The sequence below is a fragment of the Lissotriton vulgaris genome, chromosome 11 (genome assembly GCF_964263255.1).
Source record: "Lissotriton vulgaris chromosome 11, aLisVul1.2, whole genome shotgun sequence".
NCBI classification, from domain to species: domain Eukaryota; kingdom Metazoa; phylum Chordata; class Amphibia; order Caudata; family Salamandridae; genus Lissotriton; species Lissotriton vulgaris.
In genome coordinates this window covers 385,673,237-385,698,296 of record NC_141699.1, presented here as the reverse complement: position 1 = coordinate 385,698,296, position 25,060 = coordinate 385,673,237, and the positions used below count along the sequence as shown (strand labels likewise).

Genomic DNA, 25,060 nt, shown 5'->3' with positions numbered 1-25,060 from the left:
ATTTCCGCTCAACGGTGTACCACTGTTGAATGGAAATGCGGGCTTGAGGTTTCAGGGATTGTGAGAAGTTGGCCTGATATATGATGTTTCCAATTCTGGAACCACCTTGTATCAGTCCAAACAATCCCTTATGGTGTCTGGTTGTAAGTCAACCTTATAGACAATCTATCTTATTGGTAGCATAGACTAAGCAGCCTTATAATAATATTATAATAATAAGGGACGCTTATAAAGCGCTTGGTTACGCAGAAGCGTGTCCCCGCGCTACAACTGAAGAACTCAGGGCAGTGTTAGGGAGTGTGCCCAATTATCTAGAAAACAAGTATGTTTTTAAGTTCTTACGAAAGCTGGTTTCAGATGGGTCTAGACGGAGGTAAAGAGGCAGGGAGTTCCAGCTCTTCGCTGCGAGATGCCGAAAGGAGCGTCCGCCCATGCGGGCCCTTTTAACTCTAGGAACCTTAAGTAGGCCTCCATGTGAGGAGCGCAAAGCGCATGATGGTGTATACCTGGTCACTAGGTTCTGGAGTGGAATTGGCGTTTTCCTAGCAAGGATGCGGTGACAGGTACAGAGGGCTTTGAATTCCACTCTGCTTTTTACTGGCAGCCAATGGAGGGTTTTAAGAGCGGCCTTGGTGTCCGATCTTTTTGGGAGTTTTAGGATGAGACGGGCTGCCGCATTCTGTAATACCTGGAGGCGATTTATAGCCTTACAGGTGGCTCCCAGGTACAGTAGGTTGCCGTAGTCTAGGCGTGATGTCACAAGGGCATGTACCAATGTTCTCCGTGCGGACATAGGAAGAAGGTCAAGGACCTTCCGTAGAGTTTTTAAAACGCTAAAGCAGACACCCGCCACTCGGTCTATTTGGGGTCCAAAAGACAGGTCAACATCGAGCCATACGCCAAGGTTTTTGACTCCCTGGCGGGGTATGGGAGCCTCACCCAGGCATGGGGGCCACCACGCCGATGACCAAACAGATGGATTCCCCCCCACAACGAGCACCTCGGTCTTGTTGCCGTTTAATTTAAGGCAGTTGGTGGACATCCAGGTTGCAAGATCTTGCATGCAGGCCCTGAAGCTGTCCATCGCAAGACCGGGTGCACGCGAGAGGGAGATAACCAGCTGCATGTCATCGGCGTATGACACAATGTTTAATCCATGACTCACGGCAATCGAAGCCACTGGAGAGACATAGAGATGAAACAAGGTTGGGCTCAGGGACGAACCCTGGGGAACGCCCTGTCCCAAACCTATGTCTCTAGAGTAGTAATCGCCCTGGCGGACTTGAAAGCTTCTCCCAGTCAGGAAGGATTGTAACCATTGGAGTGCAGCTTCGGATATTCCTCCGTTATTCAGACACTGCAGCAAGTTGGCGTGCGCTACAGTGTCGAATGCTGCACTCAGGTCCAATAGGATGAGGGCCATGGTATGACCCTCATCCGCCCCCTGACGTAGGGTCTCCAACGATGTTAGGAGTGCAGACTACGTTGAATGGCGGGGACGGAAGCCGAATTGAGTGTTGTGTAATAAGGCAGCCTTTTCCACGAAGTCCATCAATTGCATATTGACCAATTTTTCAGCCTTAAAGGCTAAACTCAAGAGGTCGTGTTAAGCGAGCTGTTTTACCAATCACAGTCCTGTAATATCAAATGAAAGGACACCACACAAGTATATATTATAAAAATATATGTGTTTATTTCTAAAATAATCCCCAGTACTCTTTATGAGCAAAGGGGCACAAGCGTTAAATCAAAAGCACAGTATAACATACAAAGTTGCACAATTATGGATGAGGGCGGGTGGCCACTCAAACCAAATATTCAGAAAGTGGTATAAGAGATACCAATCGAACAGTGGTTAGGCCTAGGGCCTAGGGAATCGCTGGGAGCAGTCGGGACAAGTAATGCTGAAGTCAGGAAAAGCCCGCGGAATTCGAGTGCAGCGCTTAAAGCACATGCATGCACCAATGTTAAGTCAATGGTGCGTAGAAGTTACACAGTTAGAGTTTTAGGATACTTCCGCTGAACCCAGAGGGAAAAAACTTTAGACACAGACCCTATAGGTGTGTACCAGTGTGGGAACACCGGCGTTGCAATGTTACCTCACCCACAGGAAGCGGGTGCACAGGGTCGAAGTGGCGTCGGGTTTCGTCACGCAGGTTCTTGGTGCTTGAAGCTGAAGATGCTGCAGGCGATGTGAAGGAGAAGTGTCCGGTGTGATCCAAGGGTGGATCAGAGTCGTAAAGTACCTGAAAGAAGAGGGGACAGAGTCTGGGTCACTCAGCAGTGACCAGGGTGGAACCAGGACGGAACCAGGCAATGTCGGGCGCAATCAGGTGGTTGTCGAGGAGCTTCTCTCCGCTGCCACATGGGCTTTGGGGCATCTGCGACGTCCAAGAGCGGGTCACGAGCTGTCCCACGCAGGCTCTCACCGTCGGCGCTGTCGGCTTCAAGATCAGAGCAAACAACACTTGGGAAGAGCAATCCATGCAGGACCGGAAGATTGCTTCTCACTCGGAGCAGGCTGGTCAGAGCGGGTGCTCCTTTTCAGAGGAGCTGGTGCAAGTCTGGAGCAACCAGAATCGCAAGTCGGTTTTAGGTTTTCGTCGGCACAGGGGCCACAAGCCAGCTGGCAAGTGACTGGGCCAACGCGTCGAGCCAAAGAAAGCAGAAGGGCCCCACGCAGCACTCTTCGAGTGTAGAGGGGTGAACTTCGGTGCAAGAGTGGCTCACGGTTGAGGCTTCTCAAACCCCGGTGTACAGCTTCGAGGGTCACTCGTGGGCTGCACGGTCAGCTTCTTGTGGTCTTTTCAAGATGGCGTGCCACACGCTTCCGGTGGCCTCCACGGGTCTCAGCTCTGCAGGGACTGTGGATCGGGCTATAAGAAGGCAGGCAAGTTTGATCTCGTCGATCTCTGTCGCTCGAGTTCCGGCGGGAACTGCAACAAAGCAGACGTCGAGGTGCTGGATGGTGCCTGTTTGCACAGGGTGGTCACTCCTTGACCACAAGGGAGATTCTTCAGTCTTCTACGCCGAGTAGGATGTCGAAGGGTCCAGAATTTCGTTTCTTATGTTTCATCAGGATAATCTGAGTGCGTTGGCATTGCTCCCATTCTTATACCAATCTAGGGGGCTGGATTACCTGCTAGGTCCCCTTCTATGGGTGGGACCCAGGAAGGGGGTGGATACACCCCTTTCCTTTGATCCAGGCCGTGCTGGGACAGGGGCTGGTGTGCCCCAGAACCGATTTGGCCGGATTATGCAAGGGGCAGCCTTGTGCTCCCCAGGCAGTGTCTGGTTTCTTTCAAACCTCCCTGCAACAATCCACTATCTCCTGTCTGGGGTGGTGTAACACCTCCCTGCGACAGGAAAGCCTTTGTCCAGGCCTCCTCTGCTGAGTTTCGGTCAGCAGCAGGAGGTCAGACTCGTGTCTGTGGCAGAAGCATCCATTTTGTGGATCTGAGGCTCTTTTAAAAATCAACCGCGTTTCAGTAAAGTAACATGTCTTCTCCCTCTAGAGGGGTGGAATGCTATCCCCGACGACGGAACTGTCGAGGGGGTAGTATTCCAAATCGCATGACACCTTACACAACATGTTTTGATAAAGCCAAAACAAAGTTAACATATAACCGCGAGGATTATAATGCACTTAATAGTATATGGTATGGCATTATCCCGGAACAGCTTAGGGAATTGGTCCCGACAGCTGCAGACAGGCTCAGCTCATGCTAGAGCACCATCTCACATAAAACCAAGTACTCTGCCTCCAGGATTGTTAAGGCCTGCCATAGGAGTGACTGATAGGTATATATGTGTTCTGATAGGTTTATATATAGGCATACTATATCGAAGCAAGGGGTGATTACACCACCTTTCCCCAGCTGAATGATCAGCCAGTTGTGTCAATTTTAGATAGCCAGCCAGGGGTGGCAAAAGATATGCTGCAGCCCCTGGTAGGCCTTGGATGCACCTATGCCCTGGGCACCTATAGTGCTCTGTACAGGGGCTGATAAGGTGACCCAAGCCAATCTAGTTATGCACCTAGGGTACATGGAATCCATTTTACAGAGAGAGCAGATAGCCTGGGGCCCTGATTAGCAGGGAACCAGGCCAACTAAGTCGAAAACCAGCTAAACACAAGGAAAAAAATCTGGGGTAACCATAGTCAGGTAGCCACCTTCCTACACAACCCCCCCCCCCCCCCCCCCCCAAACGAAAGGAGATAAGGCTATCCTTGTCCAGGTAAGCCTATATTGCCTGAGTGGCCATGTAAGGAAGTACCTGCACTAGCATGGGTACCCCCTGTCTCATCGTCAACTAAGCAGTCCCTCACCCTTGGGGTATTAGAGGGTCTCCACCATAGGGAATCACTACCTTGGGTGTGTTTATGCAAGGAAAAAGGCTGGTTTTGACATGGAGTATTGAAGTGAGGCTCCACTAACTTAGGGCTCAGCTTCCTTCAATTATCTTCCACCATGTGTGCCTTTCTTTCTTCAACTGAGTTGCACTGTGCTCTCAGGGTCAACCTCTGGCTACCTAAAGCTGGAGGTTGGGTCCCTCTGTTTGGCTTGCTGGAGGGACAGTTCAGGTTTGGGCCCTTTGGGTCCCAGGTTTGGCTGTGCCCAACAGAATCCATCTGTGGGAGGTCCCTAACTATTTTTAAGGGGGCTCCCTCAGGAGTTTTTAAAGTTTTCACCTCACTAGGGCTACTAGTTTTGGTGCTCCTAATCTGTTGATGGGGGTGCTTTATTTGACAGGGGGGCCTCTGGGTCTCACTGTCCTTCTTGTCCTCTGCAGCCCTGGGCTGACTAAGGCAAGGTAGAGAGGGGCAGGTTACCTGCTCCAGACTGGGTCCCACCTGAGAAGGGTCCACTGCCATCAGAGGCTCTGTCAGGCCAGGCCTAACAACCTCTGGGGCAGTTCCTTCATCGGGGGTAAGATCAGTTCCCTGAGGAGGCTGATCCTGTCCTAATGTCTGGTGAGGGGGAGATTTCTCTTCCTCCTCCATGCTCTCAGTTTGGGTGGAGTGATCCATCATTTCAGGCTTCACAACAGACATATCTGTTTGAGTTTGGGCTGTGGCCATCACAGCCCCACCAACCTTTTCAGGAGGAGACTCAGTTTGGGTTTCTGCTGTTATCATAACAGCTTTGCTATTCTGTTTAGGAAGAGCTTCTGCTAAAGATGGGGCTGAGTCTTGCACAGCCCTACCAACCTTTTCAGGAAGGGCATCTTGTGTTGGGGCTGTATCCATTACAGCCCCACTAACCTTTCCATTGGCATTTAACATTCTAGAATGGATTTCCTGTTCAACCTCAGCCCAGGCTGAGATTTCCAAATCATTACCCAGTAGACAGTCTACAGGCAAGTTTGGTGACACTGCCACTCTCTTTGGGCCAGTGACACCTCCCCAGCTGAGACTTACTACTGCCATGGGATGATTTGTTTGGATTCCATCAATGTTTGTTACCTGGTATGTGGCACCAGGTAAAAGTTGCTTAGAGGGGACTATACAGTCAGCCACCATGGGGATGCTAGCCCCTGTGTCTCTAAAGGCTTCAACTTTCAAACCATTGATGATGGGTTCTTGTCTATATTTGCTCAGGGTATTTGGGCAAGCAGAGAAGTTGGCAAACTCCATGCCAGTCTCATAAACAAGATCATTTGGGGATGGGGACCTGGATAGGCCAGGGTCCACCTGGGCTCCAAAAGTAAACCCATCCAGATTCCTGGGTGTGCTCCCACTTCCTGGGGGATGACTGCTGACAGTAACAGGAGGTGTTGGAGCTGGCTTTGGAGGTATATTTTCTTTATTGCCATTCTTGGGACAACAGCTGTCTGTTTTGTAATGCCCAACCTGTTTACAGGCATGACAATAAGGCTTTTTCTGAGTTGAAGAAGTGTCTTGGGACCCACCCCCATCCTTGGAGTTTTGGGGCCCTGAGGAAGTCTTTTCTTTACTTGTATCTCCACCCTTATCTTGAGGCTTGGTAGACGCCTTCTTCTGGTTATGGTCCTGATTCTTAGGCCTAATCCTGGTTCTGACCCATTTATCTGCCCTCTTTCCCAATTCTTGGGGAGAGGTCAAATCTGAGTCCACCAGGTGCTGGTGTAAGAGCTGGTTCTGACAATTACTTAGGATCTGCTCCCTCATAATCAAATTATACAATCCTGTAAAGTCACGTACTTTGCTGCCATGTAGCCAACCCTCCAGAGCCTTAGTAGCACAATCTACAAAATCAGTTCAGTCCTGTGTCTGTGTCTTCTGGGTGTCTCTGAACTGTAACCTGTATTGTTCAGTGGTTTAGCCAAACCCATCTATTAGAGCACTCTTCAGGACTTTGTAGTTTTTAGCATCCTCATGTCTGACAGCGAGGAGCTTATCTCTCCCTTTCTCTGAAAAGGAGTACCATAAGATTGCTGCCCACTGTTCCTCAGGAACCTGCTGTACCATGCAGGCTCTCTCAAGAGCAGTTATCCAATTGTGGATGTCATCCCCTTCTGTGTAGGGGGGCACAATCTTTGTCAGGTTTCTAGTATTATAGGACCTGTCTTTCTCTCTAGGATTATTGTTGCTGCCACCAGTGGCATCTAAGCCACACATTTTCTGTTCCCTTGCTAAAGCAAGTTTAGCTTGGGCATGGGCTAACTCTTCCCTCTCTATCTGGAGTTCTACAGCTCTCATCCTGGCCTTATGCTCTCTTCTCTGGGGGGAAGTCATTCCCCTTTGAGAGTTTCTGGAGACACTAGAAATGTGAGAATCCCCTGAGGGAGATCTCACCCTTCTATTGCCTGTGGGAACTAGGTTATAGGATCTGGGGGGGTGCTGGCCTTCTCCATTCCCATGTAGGTCTAAGTTAGCCTGGTTAAGCCTGGCAACTACAACCTGGTTACCCCTCTGATCCTGATCATCAGGCCCATCTACTACTGAGCCATCTTCATCCTCTTCTGGAGTATTCTCATTCTCAGGGGTGTTCACTCCATCTCCTAAGTCTAAGGGAGATGCACTCGCCTTATCTAAGTCATCCTTTTCCAGGATGGCTATCAGGGAAGGAATGGTGGGGTTTCTGCCCCTTTTTAGCCCTCTTGCAATGCACAAGGCACCCACGTCTTTGTGGCTAAGTTTGTCATAGCTGGAAGTTGCCTTGGTAAGGTCAACTGTCACAGAGGCAGAGCCTGAAGCTCCTCCTGTGCCAGACATGACTGCTAGTGAGGTGCAAGAGGTGCACTTACCTACACTAAGTGTTTTCCTACTGTACCTTGCTAGTGAGCTGTAGTCAGGGTGTGCTAATCCCTTTAATCTACAACTTCTAAATTCAGTAGAACTTAATATGCTAAGCTTTTGATTTATATGTACCTAAGGTACTTGATGTGATCTTTCAATTTGATAAAAAGATTGCAATGGTAAAACAACAGCAAGCTCAAATCCGCACCGCTGTGCACCAATGTGAGAAGTTGGCCTGATATATGATGTTTCCAATTCTGGAACCACCTTGTATCAGTCCAAACAATCCCTTATAGTGTCTGGTTGTAAGTCAACCTTACAGACAAGCTATCTTAATGGTAGCATAGACTAAGCAGCCTTAAAGGCTAAACTCAAGAGGTCGTGTTAAGCGAGCTGTTTTACCAATCACAGTCCTGTAATATCAAATGAAAGGACACCACACAAGTATATATTATAAAAATATATGTGTTTATTTCTAAAATAATCCCCAGTACTCTTTATGAGCAAAGGGGCACAAGCGTTAAATCAAAAGCACAGTATAACATACAAAGTTGCACAATTATGGATGAGGGCGGGTGGCCACTCAAACCATATATTAAGAAAGTGGTATAAGAGATACCAATCGAACAGTGGTAAGGCCTAGGGCCCAGGGAATCGCTGGGAGCAGTCGGGACAAGCAATGCTGAAGTCGGGAAAAGCCCGCGGGATTCGGGTGCAGCGCTTAAAGCACACGCATGCACCAATGTTGAGTCAATGGTGCGTAAAAGTTACACAGTTAGAGTTTTAGGATACTTCCCCTGAACCCAGAGGGACAAAACTTTAGACACAGACCCTAGAGGTGTGTACCAGTGTGGGAACACCGGCGTTGCAATGTTACCTCACCCACAGGAAGCGGGTGCATAGGGTCGAAGTGGCGTCGGGTTTCGTCACGCAGGTTCTTGGTGCTTGAAGCTGAAGATGCTGCATGCGATGTGAAGGAGAAGTGTCCAGTGTGATCCAAGGGTGGATCAGAGTCGTAAAGTACCTGAAAGCAGAGGGGACAGAGTCTGGGTCACTCAGCAGTGACCAGGGTGGAACCAGGACGGAACCAGGCAATGTCGGGCGCAATCAGGTGGTTGTCGAGGAGCTTCTCTCCGCTGCCACGTGGGCTCTGGGGCATCTGCGACGTCCAGGAGCGGGTCAAGATCTGTCCCACGCAGGTTCTCACCGTCGGCGCTGTCGGCTTCAAGATCGGAGCACACAACACTTGGCAAGAGCAATCCACGCAGGACTGGAAGATTGCTTCTCACTCGGACCAGGAGGGTCAGAGCGGGTGCTCCTTTTCAGAGGAGCTGGTGCAAGTCTGGAGCAACCGGAATCGCAAGTCGGTTTTAGGTTTTCGGCGGCACAGGGGCCACAAGCCAGCTGGCAAGTGACCGGGCCAACGCATCGAGCCAAAGAAAGCAGAAGGGCCCCACCCAGCACTCGTCAAGTGTAGAGGGGTGAGCTTCGGTGCAAGAGTGGCTCATGGTTGGGGCTTCTCAAACCCCAGTGTACAGCTTCGAGGGTCATTCGTGGGCTGCACGGTCAGCTTCTCGTGGTCTTTTCAAGATGGCGTGCCCCATGCTTCCGGTCACCTCCACGGGTCTCAGCTCTGCAGGGACTGTGGATCGGGCTGTAAGAAGGCAGGCAAGCTTGATCTCGTCGATCTCTGTTGCTCGAGTTCCGGCGGGAACTGCAACAAAGCAGACGTCGAGGTGCTGGATGGTGCCTGTTTGCACAGGGTGGTCACTCCTTGACCACAAGGGAGATTCTTCAGTCTTCTACGTCGAGTAGGATGTCGAAGGGTCCAGAGTTTCGTTTCTTATGTTTCATCAGGATAACCTGAGTGCGTTGGCATTGCTCCAATTCTTATACCAATCTAGGGGGCTGGATTACCTGCTAGGTCCCCTCCTATGGGTAGGACCCAGGAAGGGGGTGGATACACCCCTTTCCTTTGATCCAGGCCGCGCTGGGACAGGGGCTGGTGTGCCCCTGAACCGGTTAGGCCGGATTATGCAAGGGGCAGCCTTGTGCTCCCCAGGCAGTGTCTGATTTCTTTCAAACCTCCCTGCTACAATCCACTATCTCCTGTCTGGAGTGTGTAACACCTCCCTGCGACAGGAAAGCCTTTGCCCAGGCCTCCTCTGCTGAGTTTCGGTCAGCAGCAGGAGGTCAGACTCGTGTCTGTGGCAGAAGCATCCATTTTGTGGATCTGAGGCTCTTTTAAAAATCAACCACGTTTCAGTAAAGTAACATGTCTTCTCCCTCTAGAGGGGTGGAATGCTATCCCCGTCGACAGAACTGTCGAGGGGATAGTATTCCAAATCGTATGGCACCTTACACAACATATTTTGATAAAGCCAAACCAAAGTTAACATATAACCGCGAGGATTATAATGCACTTAGTAGTATATGGTATGGTAATATCCCGGAACAGCTTAGGGAATTGGTCCCGACAGCTGCAGACAGGCTCAGCTCATGCTAGAGCACCATCTCACATAAAACCAAGCACTCTACCTCCAGGATTGTTAAGGCCTGCCATAGGAGTGACTGATAGGTATATATGTGTACAGATAGGTTTAGATATAGGCATACTATATCTAAGCAAGGGGTGATTACACCACCGTGCCCCAGCTGAGTGATCAGCCAGTTGTGTAAATTTTAGATAGCCAGCCAGGGGTGGCAAAAGATATGCTGCAGCCCCTGGTAGGCCTTGGATGCACCTATGCCCTGGGCCCCTATAGTGCTCTGTGCAGGGGCTGATAAGGTGACCCAAGCCAATCTAGTTATGCACCTAGGGTACATGGAATCCATTTTCTGCAGAGAGAGCAGATAGCCTGGGGCCCTGATTAGCAGGGAACCAGGCCAACTAAGTCGAAAACCAGCTAAACACAAGGAAAAAAATCTGGGGTAACCATAGTCAGGTAGCCACCTTCCTACAGGGATGCAGCCCCTCTTAAGGCAATGGAAAGAAGGGACTCCTGCTTGTTTCTAACCCACCCCATGATTTTTCACTCAGTGAAATTCACAATCCATAGCATTTTGGAGGAGTCCATTTTCTGTTGACATGGTGTGGCAAAGCACTAGTCTCTGCTATCCCAGGGATGCACCATAAGTGAGCACTGCCCCCTCATATAAGGGTACAAAGAGTTTGGTAGTTAGTGAAGGCTGATTCTAGGTTCAGGAGTACCTGTAGCCCTGGAGGAGAGAAGACCTGCTCCATTCAGTCTGTCGGGTTCTAATCTAGGACCCCGATCAATACTGTGACCTTATGCCCCTATACAGCTATAATCCATTTATACCCCTATAATGGCATAAACGATCAAGAGCAATATTTCAGAAACTCATCTCTGGCCTAACACGATCAGAGCCACATTTCAGAATCTCTTCTTCTGCAGCTCATTAGAGCAAATGACACAGCAGAAGCCACTATCTAAGATTCCTAGATTACACTCCGAGTTCTTCAACAAGATAAAACTCAGCAACCTGGGAAAGCCCCGCTTGCTATGTTTTGATTAGTAATAGAACTCTAATGAGCACTGAGAGACGATCACTTCCTAGTGACATCTTTATTGACGTCTTATGTCCAAAAACGTACGTCAAACAAGGCACCTTTAAGGTATAAATATTACCAACGTTGCCTTAAGCAAACGCTGCCTCAACGACATCGATGATAGCGATGGTGTGGTGAACACAGGAGCAGAACAGCTGTCCCTTACAAAGCCCAGCAGATACAAGCTGCCCACGGACGCTGCCCCTCCTCCTCCTCGACGCGCTGAGAGAGACGCTGTCTTTTCTCCTGCCGAGAAAATCCAGCTCCGGCGTTTCCAGACTACTCTTGCGAGTGACTGGGATATCGAGTCCTGGAAGGAGATACAAGACCTTCAACATTCTATTCCAGAGGTATGGTGTTGACTAAACCCTTAGAGAGAATTCTTGAAGCAAACCTTGGCAAAACCAACTTAACTAAAACTGCTACTTACTTACTCCCTCCCAAGTATTAGGCTTAGGTCAGGTACACTGGGGTAGGCGTAGTTAGAAGCACCAGTTGAGTATGTTAGCTAAATGTATATATGAATGTATATATTTTATTCATGTTAACCATTGTATGGCTAAGAAACCATACCAATGCTCTTACAGTATTATTTCGCAATCCTCATTTTACTGTACGCACTTTTTATAATAACTAGTCTTGCAATTGTGGCAATTCATTTCTCTTGCATGAGAAGAAAGACTGTTCAATAAATAATACCTTTTTATTGAAAACGCCTGTCTCTCTGTTCTCTGCATCTTGGTGAAAGTAATCTGCACAACTGACAGAGTAAAATAACTGTCTATTGTTTCACACGACTCTAGAGATTGACTCTTATTCTAAGGAGCAAAGTTGTCATGTTTATGCGGTTGTTGGAAAACTGAATCCCTTCTTGTCTGTACCAGGGAAGCTGATCACTTCCTATTCAGTCAAGAAAGTTTCCAGTGACCTCTGAGCTAGTTGGTAACAAACCCAATTAAGTTTAGCATAGTCAGTAGAGACCTGGAAGACCGCACTTCTACGTCTATACTACTGTTTATGTTATTCCAATGCGCAGGGCCTATAGGGAAAATAGGAAGTACACTACATGGCGCCCAACGTTTGGTAAGGCGATAAAACTAACGCAAGACGTTAGAGTAACTCAGTCGTGCATTTTTCACACAGACCCCTTTCTACCATAAATACTCCAATAGACGTCTGGAGTGGGTGAAAGGTTAAAATCCGCCCGAACTTAGTAGGAAGAGATTCCTATGTAAAGCTCTGGTTTATTCAACGTTGAAGGATACAGTGTTCCAAAATATTGTGCACCTAATCTTTGTCTCCTTGGAGACCTGCTCTGCAAAACCTTCCTGACAATAAAATGTCAGACGATGATGCCGCAGTAAATGCGACTCAGCAGGGTCCCGACGGGACTACTGAACCGGATGCAATAATCATTCCGGTACATTTAAGAAAATCTATAACGTCAATACTTATAGAAAATGGACTGACCACACAAGGTGGCACAGTCGTCTTCGTGATAGAGGCACACGAATATCGGCAGACAGAGGTATTCTATTCTTGAATAAAATTTCCAGCGGCAAACACCGCAGCACACGAGTTCCACTATTACAAAATAGGGGATCCACCGGAAGAGTACGCTCCTTTCGAGGAGATTGAAATCCCATTAAAATTCCTGCTCTGGTTTAAAGGTGCCCTAAAACATAATGATCATATTACCAGGCTCGGTCCACTAGGTAGACCAGGAGCAACGTGGCCAGTTCTAGCCAGCTACACACCACATCCGGACATTGCAAAAATGTCAAGAGAGGAGCTGTTAGCACAGCTAAAAACATTAATTAAAATACATAGACAATTAGTCCAATATGTAATGCGGACTGCTACAGTCCAAACAGCTTTTAATGCACCACAGCTGACCCCTCATCAGGGGAACACAAATAAAATTACACCACAGAACATACAATCATGTCTTGGTAAAACACCCATAAAACGGGAACAAATTCCTTCCTGGTTAGCGCAGAAAATTACTCAAATAGAGGCAGTATTTCCGAATACTACCCCTATTGAGAAACACAGAATCCTGACCATCTGCCTTCCAATGGGGGTCACACCACACGTGGAGGACTGTGACACTTGGGGTACAGTCTTTGCTTCCATTTACACGAAAACACATGGTGTTCCGTCAATGGCGGTAATACCAGAAGTGCTAAAACAGATTCAGAATGGATACGGTCCAGAACCTGCTTTAACTCTTGGAATGAAATTACTGAAAGACTTCAAGCAGGTCTCGGCTATATTACTAGCCAATATAAAAGGAGAAGCAGCATCTGTGGCGATCCGCCAGAAGTTGAAGGAAGCAGATATAACAGATCAACCAATTTAGCTTGCCAGAATTATAGAAAAAAGTTATGAAGAACTAGGTAGAGACAGCTTGGGTGGAAAACCAGTGAAGCCCCAACTGCTCGAAAATCCTGAAAAATTATTTATTAAAAATAATTCAAACACTCCTAAAAAGAGCTGGGATGGAAATAAACAATCCACTCCCAAAGAAAAAGTTTTCCAGTCCAGAGGAAGGTCTCCTCGACGGAGGGAAAGAACTCCGACTCGAGAACATCAGTCTCCCCAGAGGGAGCCCTCTGAGTAAAGATATAACCTTAGAAATAGGGATAATTTGAAGAAGCCTGACAGATATCAAAGTATTGATACACGTCCCTCTCGATCTTTTTCGCAGAAATCGGAAAGAAGAGGACGGTCAGACCCAGGAGAGCACACCAAGTCCAAAGACAAGGAACCTGCTCAAAGTAAAAAGTTACAATTTCCAAGAAAGAAGGTAGCCAGTATTAGAGTAATCGAACATGCCGAGAATACTGAGGACACATTTGAAAAACGGGGAGTGGGCACAGACAATGCTAGACAGCGCAGCAGAAATCAGCATAGCTCGCAAGATCCTGATGAGTCATCTGGAGACAGTGGACACAAATGAATACATTCAAGTAGAAACTGCAGACACCAGAGTTAGCGAACCTCATAAGATATACAAAATAACACTGCATATAGAGGGTGATAAGACTAGGAAAATAAGGGGTCTATTTTGGGATAAACTCTCAAAAGGCTATGACATCCTGTTAGCTGAAAAAGATTGGCCCCAGAGTTTGTCAGGGAGTGCCCTCGTGGCGAAGAAATGATTATGCCTGCCTTCTCGAATCACATTCCGATTCACACTAAATATGTATATGCAAGGAAATAGGCACTGGCCCAGGCACCAGCATTATATAAAAATCATGTAGGATGGGATGAGGACTCTCCTCCTCACAAAATCCAGTTAAAAAGTCAACCGACTGCCCAAAGGCAGTATCCAATTAAGCAAGAAGCTAAAAAACAAGTCAGGGAGATTTTAGATCAACTTGAATACCAGGGGGTGATTGAAACATGCACCTCTCAAATGAACAATCCTTTGTTTTCTGTCTCCAAACCGGACGATTCATATCGTCTAGTTTTGGATTACAGATACCTAAACTCATGTTGCAAAACATTCGCAGTACAAAATTCGCATAGTGCCGCACTAATGAATAACATAGTTCGCAAAAAATATAAACTGACATTAGACATATCAAATGGCTTCTTTTGTCAAAACATTGCACCAGAAAGCAGATACTTGACCGCTTTCTCAGTAATGGGGATTCAAGAACAGCCCAGGACTATTCTCAGCCAGAGTAACAGAGTTACTACAAATGTATGATGATGAGGCATTATCATATGTAGATGATATCTATCTCACAGACGACGACTTGGAGACTCACTTGAAAAGAGTGAACACCATAATACTTGGGTTCGCAGCAGAGGGTTACAAATTCAACTTTAAAAAGTCTCGAATTGCCCATCTGACAGTATTATTTTTAGGATACGAATTGTCAAGTGAAGGAAAAAGCCTAGCGGACAACTTTTTAGAGAAGTGCACTGTACTCCAAGCACCTAAAACGCTGAAGAACTTACAATCGATTGTAGGTTTCCTGAATTTCGGTAGAACTTACATTCTAAATTATGCGGAGAGGGTTAAACCTCTCTATGAACTAATTAAACCTGATTTTAAACCAATCAACTGGACTAAAATACACACAGAAATTTTGAGATCACAGCAAACAGACATGTTAGCAAAAACAAAATTAGACACACGTGACAATACACGCAACCTTGTAATCCGAGTCATCCCAGGAAGATGCGGATTCACGTACCTGACCTCTAATGAGGGAGAAAAGGTACCTATAGCTTACAAATCTCACTTGTACACAAAAGCAGAAAAAACATTCAGTCTCACAGAAAATACTTTGAAAGCAATACTAACTGCATTAGCTAATGAAAGGGAACTAGCACACGGCAAAAGGATTAATGTCCTCACAGCGGAATCCGCCTTCGAGGCGCTATTCAGCCCAGTAAACCTGCCTACAGTGTCAATGGATCCGAAATGGATACAGTATGTAAATTCTCTTGCTGCGGACGACGTGAAATACTATTTTGCTCCGCAATTCGAAAAACTGAATGACTTAAAATATGAACAAGAATATCCTCTGCCAATCGAAATTCTGCCTCTCCAACTATACTCCTGTATAATCTACACAGACAGATTCATACAGCATTTCAACGTAGAAAATAAATCCTACGATGCAGCCTGCGCGATTGTTAAAGGTCGCTGGCTGTGCGGTAAATTCAGACCGAAAATAACAAAAACTGAATCAGTAAGAAACTGTTCGGCTCAGAGAGCTGAAATCAGATCTTTAAAGGTGGCGCTTGAAAATGCAGAACGTGAATTCCCGACACTAATCGTGTGCGATTCGCATTTTTGCGTCAACTCTTACAATAATAAGTTGCAGAGCTGGATTCAAACTGATTTCAATGATGACACAGGTGCCACAATCAAGCATAAAATGCTTTGGAAACAGGTAGTTCTTTTACAGAAAGAACTACAAAAGACTCACGTGATACACACTCTGAGTCATCAACGTGATGGCGTTCACGTTGCAGGGAATTCATTGGCTAATACAGCCACAGCGGAAGCAACTAAACCGGCTTCCGTAGCCACAAAAAAGCGTTCAGAAAAATACATAGATGGGGAAACCATGCTGGCAGTAAAAACATCCTCAAAAAGCGCAGCTGTGCAGCACTACCAGTGAACTAGCCACTCAATTATGCATACGTAATTGATGCAAACTCCGTTCCTTTTGCTCGAATCCCTGGAGTGGGGGATAGAGTAATTCCAAACATGGAACACAGGTTAGGACTAATTACAGCGGCACATGAAGGGCTTGCTTCTGCACACACTGGCGTTTCCGCAACATTATCACTATTAAAACAGAGATATTGGTTTTCTCACATGAGAATACAAACTAAGAAATATGTATTAGAATGCGAAATATGCCAAAGAATGAAAGTATCAACAGTAAAACGACCAGCGCAGACTCCCCTTCTCATCTCAGATAAACCATTAGCATGTGTTTACCTGGACCACTGTGGTCCCCTACAAAGGGACGGCAACTATAAATATATCATGGTCGCAGTGGATTCCTGTACAAGATTCATATGGACGTGGCCCCAGCGCTCGGCTGACGCCAGAACGGTTATAAAAGATCTGCGAGTCTTTATCGGCACATATGCAATTGCCATGTTCCATTCTGACCAGGGTCCTGCTTTCAGCTCTCGAGCTTATAAGGAGGCCATGGCCAGTATGGGCGTTGGGTTGCGATACTCTTGTCCATCACACCCCGAAGGGAACAGTGTAGTGGAAAGAAAAAACTGGGACATAAAGCAATCTATAACAGCGAAGGTATTAGGTTCGGGTGATGGGTGGGTCAAACATTTAATAAGTGTCCAGCTCAGTCTAAACAATTTGGCAAGAAATTCTCTAAAAGGTTTCAGCCCATACGAACTATTGTTCGGAACTAGAATGCACATTCAGGACTTAGATAGTCAGGTATCAGTGGTAGAAGATAAGAATAAAGACTTTGACATCAAAGATCATTTGGCTGTTTTACAGGACTTGAATGAAACAAGAAAATCCTTAAGCAACATAAAGTTAAAGCAACAGCCAACTACCACTGAAGAGGCACCACCAGCCCCAGCAAGGCCTGTCTGGATTCCAAAGATTGGGGATCTAGTCAGAGAAAAAATAGCGGTGAAGAAGGAATTTGGGCCTTCTTACAGAAAAGCAGTACCTGTCTTGGCAATCAACTGAACAAGATCAGTAGTACTACCGCCCCTTGCTGGTAAAAAGGAGAACAGAGTTATTCCCAATCGACCTGGTAAAACCACAAGCATGTGGCCTATAATCAACAGTAGGCCCAGTGGACTCCCAAGAGACAACAGAATACCCAAACTTGCAACAATCCAAGAGGTTCAAACTGAAAGACTAATCACATTCGATAAGCCTGCAGTGCACAGAGAGGGACTATGCAATAATGCCATGGAACTCGTGCCACTTGGAATACAGATTGAATCAGTTCGTCAAGAAACACCAGTCTACAATGATGTGGCGTCAGAAAGTGCTACCGAAAGACAAATTGAAAGAACAATTCCAGCAATTGACAGAACTGCCTCTGGCTACTTCATCAATTTCGACAACTTTTCTGAAGATCCAACCGACCCTGAAGTGATGCCAGAAACAAAGACTTTTAAAGAAAAAGCAACTGAACTCTTTCATCAAATCAAAGAAGTATATCTGAATGCACCATTGATTGAGCATTGGATAATCTCAGGGGTACTTATACTCCTACTAGGCCTAATTTTAGTTTTAATTTTAGGAAAGTTTATTAAAGTTCAATGGACACAACAAGTCAGAACATCAACCTAGTCCTAAAACCACACAGATCATCCCATGTGAAGAAAAGAGAACTATCAACAGTAAATGTCACAGCCATTCCAATACCCGGGGGGGTAGTATGGGACAAAACTGACTATGAAATATATGGTGCGGTCGAAATCCTGAAATATCCTCACCAGTTCAAGGTTTCCTTAAGTGACTTTGTAAAACCAAGTACATTTTCAGATGATTGGGATTTTGAAAGTATCAATAATATGATGCCTGATTTAGTGTTGTCAGCTAGATTTACAGAACATGATTATTTACAAGGTTCGTCTAATTATGAACAGATGTACTGCTTCTCACATTACGGTGACCATTACTTGCATTAATCTGCACAACCTAGAAATGTTTTTAAATATAACCAATGGGAACATTGTTCTACTCCACCTAAGAGCAGTTCTAAAACATTCTATGAGAAATTCCAGTATTTCTCAGGGTTTAACACCAGTGATGCAGAAACGTTTTATTATAAACTGTTAGATAAAACAGGATTGAAAACAATGCTGACAAATACTAAATTAATATATTCAGAAGCATTTTATGAAAAAATGATGACATTTGGTTTTGATTTTTGGAAAAATAACATTGAAACAAAAACCATCTGGGGTACAAAAGATTGGCAGGTACAAGGCCTAGAAGCATTATTTCGAGCCTGCATGATCCCAGAACAAATAATGTTCTTAAATGACACAATTCACCAAACAACCTGTCTTGGCCTAGCTAAGATTAAAGACCTTAACAAACCGTCTATTCCAAAGCCAATACCTGATAATGCAACTACAGATATTGAAATAGACGTATCTAAAATTTTACATTTAAACAGAACACATCCTGATTGGAAAAAGTGGTTAATCTGGCCTACTGACACAAATAACTGTCAAGATAGATTCCTGAACAAAACACAGGGGTTAACAATGACCAGACCAGACCCTAGATACTCCCAGAGACAACATCCAGGGATAGTAACAACATACAGTGTAGGAAAGCTGTGCTTTGAATGACTAGAATCATCCACACTGGCAGAAATTAAGCAACACTTATCTTTACTTAAAGATGGTGCTGATTTGCGTGATTTCATTCTGGGACCACGCAAACAGCGTCAAAAGCGTTTCATAGCGACCAGTATATATACGGCTTAAAACAAGGCTTGGAAAGTAACACAAATTGAAACAGCTGAAAAAATACGAGAAATTGATCGTATTAATTTGGAAAAATCACTTTCTGTTGTGGACAATGGGTTAATGACTCTGTCCTCCAGAATATAATCACTGGACAGTATTGTATCATCTGCCATAGATAAAATAGACAAAGACTTGCTAATGTTACAGCATGGCCAGTCACAATTGCGTCCTATTGTACAGTTAGGCTGGACGCTGCAAAATCTTCGTTCAGTCTATGTGCCATGGCGTTTAATCAACACAACGTCATTGTTTTCCATCTTTAACCTTACTGATAAACAAATCAGCTTGGCACAGAAAGGAGCAGACTATACAATCCTGAGCATCGAAAAACTTGAAAGATTACCATTGACAATGTCAGAAAGTCCTGTCATTGAATGGATAATACACAGGATTATCACAATTCCGATAACAACTTTCCGATTTAAAAATTGCCTTGAATACATACCGACTGGCCAGTATGAACGTTTGGGTAAAGGGTAGCATGGAAATTACCATATACACACACATGCTATAGTGACAGCAACAAAAATGTATTTCTTAGTGGTGAAAACTGCAAACATTCACTAAGCGGTATACTTTTGTGCCAGGGTATTAATTTACACGGGGCCTGTGAAGGAAATTCAAACAACCTTTCATGCCACCAACATGTCACACCAGCAACGCAGATAGAGCCTTTCTTTAAGCAGCTCTAGAACGGGAGTTACATTCTAATAACGGATCACAGCTGTTGTGGCCTTTTGCCAGGGAAAGCATATCTCGTAAGCGTAACTTCCATGGTCAAATGCTGTATGCAAGCATTGTTTCCAAACGGCTCAGGAGACTCCGAGACTCCCATTTGGCCTCGTTTGAATGTCTCTTCTATACGAATTGATACTTTAAGCAGAATGAAGTCTGTGCTTTTGCAGACAACAGTGCCCGTCACGTCATCAAAAGAGACGTATGATCTCCTAGTTGCAAGGACAACATCAGAGATTCATGACCTTTTATCAACAAATTGCCCCGTGCATTTCACAGAAATGCTTAGCCAAATTCTTAACATGTCTAGTGCCATAGGCATCCCAGGCGTATTTAAGGCCATTTTTACGGGACTGTTAACACCATTCAAAGCAATTCTGGGAATCATTCCTAATTTTGTCCATTCAGTCTTTGGCGGCATACCCCTGATTTTGGGACTTGTAGCAGGCATTTTATTTTTGACCCTCCTGCTCCGATATGGCAAGCCAAAACTCAGACATGACTCCGACAAGGATGGAAAAAACGATCCTAGCAATATGCTACCGGGACCGCATAACTAGAGTCCTTGGATTGGCCAGGCTGAGAGATCTGAACATGACCTGGTTTCTTTCATTCAGACCTATATGGCAGACCTGCATCTTACCTGTGCTTCGATGTATGCTATGCGGAGATGAGTATGTGTTGGACACCTGTCTTGCACTTCCATCAGCAGTACCAATGGATATCGATACTTTGCTAAGTCCTGTAACAGCTCACGCATTGTGTTGTCCCCAGCGGCTACCAATCCTGATGACGGCATTTGTTGAGACTCCTGTGCTACGACTAGGTGGTAACAGTGGAGCGAGAAACAAAAGCAACATCACCCAGGTACGACCTTCTGTGAGCATTGCTGATCCAGACTTTGATGATAGCAATCATTACCACACCTGCCAAGTTACAGCACTATCGAACTTGGTCGAACTGTCACCTGATTTTGTAGACCAATTTTTTAAGAGCCTGTCTGATATGATGTTCTCCCCTGAACAGATACTAGTTAGATGTGTATGCACGAGGTGCTAATACATCCCCTGGTGAGGCACTCCGTACATGATCACAGAAATGATTCAATTATGAATCATTTCTGTGATCATGTACGGAGTGCCTCACCAGGGGATGTATTAGCACCTCGTGCATACACATCTAACTAGTATCGACTCAAGTGTTTTTGACGGAAACACCACCCTCGAGAGCACCCATAAACTTTTGAACTTTTCAGAACAACTTAACTCAACTGGTTCTAATCTGGCTGTGCTCCGCCCTTATCCACTTTCTCGATTACTCCCCTGAACAGAAACAATAATTTTGAAAAACATTCCGACACACAGCGTTCCCATGAACTCTGAATTCGGCCTTCAGTTTTGATCAACAAAAACTGCTGAAAAGCGTTGGAACTCTATTCCCCCGTTCACCATGAACAATTTTTTTGAATTGAACACTTTTTAAAAATATTTACCTTTTTTCTGGCCCGAAATTCTTTGCTTAAAGTAGACCTATTCATAAAGAACAGAACTTCTATTTTTAGGTAAATCTAGAGACATAATAACTTTACATCAGCCTCTAGCACATTTTACAGCAATGCATTTATATGTGATGAAATTATCTTGCACTTCTTTTCTGTATAAAGAGATATTTCATGTGTAATTTTTCGCAATATCATTCACTGATTACATATGCTATAATTTTGAATGATTTCTATGCTTAAAGACGTACAGTATCAATATTACCATGTATTTCAAATACGTCATTTCAAATGCGAATATGTATTTTGGGGTGGGTAATGTTACACATGCATCTTATTGCTATAGTTTTTAGTAATTTGATGGACATAAATTCGTGGAGTGGGTGTCGCGATCTAATCTTGGACCCCGATCAATACTGTGACCTTATGCCTCTATACGGCTATAATCCATTTATACCCCTATAATGGCATAAATGATCAAGAGAAATATTTCAGAAACTCGTCTCTGGCCTAACACGATCAGAGCCACATTTCAGAATCTCTTCCTCTGCAGCTCATTAGAGCAAATGACACAGCAGAAGCCACTATCTAAGATTCCTAGATTACACTCCGAGTTCTTCAACAAGATAAAACTCAGCAACCTGGGAAAGCCCCGCTTGCTATGTTTTGATTAGTAATAGAACTCTAATGAGCACTGAGAGACGATCACTTCCTAGTGACATCTTTATTGACGTCTTATGTCCAAAAACGTACGTCAAACAAGGCACCATTCAGGTATAAATATTACCAACGTTGCCTTAAGCAAACGCTGCCTCAACGACATCGATGATAGCGATGGTGTGGTGAACACAGGAGCAGAACAGCTGTCCCTTACAAAGCCCAGCAGATACAAGCTGCCCACGGACGCTGCCCCTCCTCCTCCTCGACGCGCTGAGAGAGACGCTGTCTTTTCTCTTGCCGAGAAAATCCAGCTCCGGCGTTTCCAGCCTACTCTTGCGAGTGACTGGGATATCGAGTCCTGGAAGGAGATACAAGACCTTCAACATTCTATTCCAGAGGTATGGTGTTGACTAAACCCTTAGAGAGAATTCTTGAAGCAAACCTTGGCAAAACAAACTAAACTAAAACTGCTACTTACTTACTCCCTCCCAAGTATTAGGCTTAGGTCAGGTACACTGGGGTAGGCGTAGTTAGAAGCACCAGTTGAGTACGTTAGCTAAATGTATATATGAATGTATATATTTTATTCATTTTAACCATTGTATGGCTAAGAAACCATACCAATGCTTTTACAGTATTATTTCGCAATCCTCATTTTACTGTACGCACTTTTTATAATAACTAGTCTTGCAATTGTGGCAATTCATTTCTCTTGCATGAGAAGAAAGACTGTTCAATAAATAATACATTTTTATTGAAAACGCCCGTCTCTCTGTTCTCTGCATCTTGGTGAAAGTAAGCTGCACAACTGACTGAGTAAAATAACTGTCTATTGTTTCACACGACTCTAGAGATTGACTCTTATTCTAAGGAGCAAAGTTGTCATGTTTATGCGGTTGTTGGAAAACTGAATCCCTTCTTGTCTGTACCAGGGAAGCTGATCACTTCCTATTCAGTCAAGAAAGTTTCCAGTGACCTCTGAGCTAGTTGGTAACAAACCCAATTAAGTTTAGCATAGTCAGTAGAGACCTGGAAGACAGCACTTCTACGTCTATACTACTGTTTATGGTATTCCAATGCGCAGGGCCTATAGGGAAAATAGGAACTACACTACAAGTCCTGACATGCCACGGTGTGTGTACTGTGTCTGTGTTTGCTTTTGTGTGTCTATGTGTAATGTTACACATGTGCTGGGTGGATTGTAGGCCATGTGCAGTGTAAAACGTTCCCTACAAAGGATAATGTGATTGTTGCACAAAATGGTGGGGTCACTTCAGATTGTCTTTGCACCCCAGACACCTCATGATTTCCGGGTATAAGGGGAACATACATCTACATCCTTCAAAGCTCATGAGGTCTGCCCAGCAACAGCGCATGATCTGCCCTTGCCTGGTGTGTTGTGCTGGGTGTCGCTTTGCAATAGTGGGAACGGCTCTTTAAAATTTAACTGAACTTGTGACTATCAGAAATACTTTATCAGTTTCGCCTGCTCCCTCCCTTTAATACACATTTTTTCAAAGCACTGCATTGAACTAGCCATGGGTTTTTGAAAAAGCACTGTGCTCGGTACTTACCAACTCATTCCCTGTGATCTGCATCAGCCAAACTGGTGTCTGTTCCTAGATTCAACTGAGGAGGAAGAAGCTAAGAGCTAAGAACCCCTAAGGCCTGGAATGATCTCTGTTTGCATATCAAAGCCGGACATAATTTTTGAGCCTTTAGGAAGGCCCTCAAAACATGTTCTTTGTTACACTCAAACTGTTTGATCTATTTGGTCTCCTTTCCTGAGCTAGCGCCAAGACGCCCTCGGGGGCAAGCGATGGCTCTATAAAAATATCTAACATAACAATACAAAAGGATCAAATGCAAGCATTCAAAGATTCGATCTGCTCAGAGTGGGAAATATTTTTAATTTTAAAGAAAGCCTGTTTGGTTTGTCTTGGCTTCTCGTTGGTGCTTCCAACTTAGAAAAATACTTTCTGAAATTAGCAAATAGTTATAACTTGTCTAGAACTGAAGGAGAAGCTCTACCGAAGCAGCACAGGGGACATTTTCCAGGATTAGAGCTATCTATATCCTTGTTTCTTTCAGGTCTAAGAGAATGCTGGGGACTATATTTGCTGATTGACCTATCCAAGCAGAAGAAGAGAATGCTGCATCGCCCAAAGTGCGGAGATGATGCTAGCCTCTGGCAAAGATGACTAGAGCAAAGCCCACCAGACTAAATATTTCAAGGAGATCATTTCATGGACACGAAAGGACCACGAGGCTCGAGGATCTTGCAGATCACTTGCTACAACCAAAGGCACTGAATTTAATGCAAGAGGGTCGCAGACATTCCAGGACTTTGAGTGTGATGAGGATCCAATGTGCACCGACCTGCCCGGCTAATATTATCTATGTGGAAGTTGGTATTTTCCCACTTTACCCAGGATAGTAGAATAGCATCATGATGACTGAGGCTGATGGCCTTGATTCTGTGACCAATGGTCCCTGGACTACAGCCCTTTTTGTTTCAAAGATGTCATGGTTCATATGTGCGAATGGATCCCAACATTAAACGTCAGTATCCAAGCTACGACTATGAACGAGCAGATCCAGTGATGCTGCCACCAACCAAAAATCTGAACCAATGCTTGCCATTTTTTAGATCTATGCCCATGCATTTTGGTATTTCCTAGACAACTGCTTTGTGTGCTAATTCCAGTATTACCGAAGTATATTTTGATGATACTGGCTTTGTAACCTGTTAGGATCTCTGATTAGTCTCATGAACTGCTTTGGTACCTCTGAAACCCCTCAAATGGACCCCAGTGATAGAGATAATTGGGCACTTCAAGAACATTGACCCTGTGGCACTTCAGAAGAAGCTCCCATGCAAGCCAGTAGCAAAATCCAAGTTGGTTGAGAGACCCATGTCACCTGGAGCAGCTGTTTAGGCATTTTTGGTGCATGCTGGGATGAAACCATGTTAATCGTATGGTCAAATTGAGGGTTCATCGAGAAAGTGTAAAGGACGGTCAACCAATTAAAACAACAGGGATGCTTTGTATCATTCTGTCATGCTCTTTTGGCCCACTGACTTAGCACTGTAAACACATTGTGGAATACCAGAGACCCCAAAAGTGTTTGAGACTTTACAATATTCCACAAAATCCTACTAACCTCATAGAACAACATAGGCAACCGGAATCTACATTATATTTGTAATACTGCGCCTTGCTGTGTAACCACTCAGTTGATATATGGGGGTCGCAATCGCATCTTGGGCCCAGGACACCAAAGGATCTTCTAGTTTTCGATTTGTAGCTGCTCTTATTTCCTGTGTATAAATGAAAGACCTATTCCTTTTAAAAAA

General features: G+C 45.0%; 2 protein-coding genes across 2 annotated transcripts in view; both read right to left on the bottom strand.

Moving 5' to 3' along the window:
• Window positions 1-25,060, bottom strand: part of LOC147679831 (uncharacterized) — a 553,220-nt gene that overhangs the window by 470,324 nt on the left and 57,836 nt on the right. The window lies entirely within an intron of this gene.
• Window positions 1-25,060, bottom strand: part of LOC147679832 (uncharacterized) — a 107,186-nt gene that overhangs the window by 58,163 nt on the left and 23,963 nt on the right. The gene's annotated exons all lie outside the window — the stretch shown is intronic.